Source organism: Penaeus monodon, chromosome 29 (genome assembly GCF_015228065.2).
Source record: "Penaeus monodon isolate SGIC_2016 chromosome 29, NSTDA_Pmon_1, whole genome shotgun sequence".
In the NCBI taxonomy this organism is placed as follows: Eukaryota; Metazoa; Arthropoda; class Malacostraca; order Decapoda; family Penaeidae; genus Penaeus; species Penaeus monodon.
This window is the reverse complement of record NC_051414.1, coordinates 8,357,739-8,358,031: the sequence shown is the minus strand read 5'-3', so window position 1 is coordinate 8,358,031 and position 293 is coordinate 8,357,739.

The following is a 293-nucleotide window of genomic DNA, read 5'->3' as shown; positions in this document are numbered from 1 at the left end:
CTTCAGGATACAGGGCGAGTTTCCAGCTGTCTCCACGGAGCTTAAAGCGAGTGGGAGGAAGCAAAGTGAGAGCACAGAGGGCGTCAGAGGTTAAAGTCACGACCGCTGCTTGGTTCTAGGTTCCCTTGTTGTTACACGTGTAGGTGAGCAGGATGTGTGTTTGTGGATGCGTGTGTGTTGGGGGGGGGGGGTCGAGGAGGGGAGTTGCTGGAGATCACTCTTTACAGGACAATTGGGGAAACAAACAATAAAAAAAGAAAACTCATAAGAAGGGACACATTTTTAATCGCCCC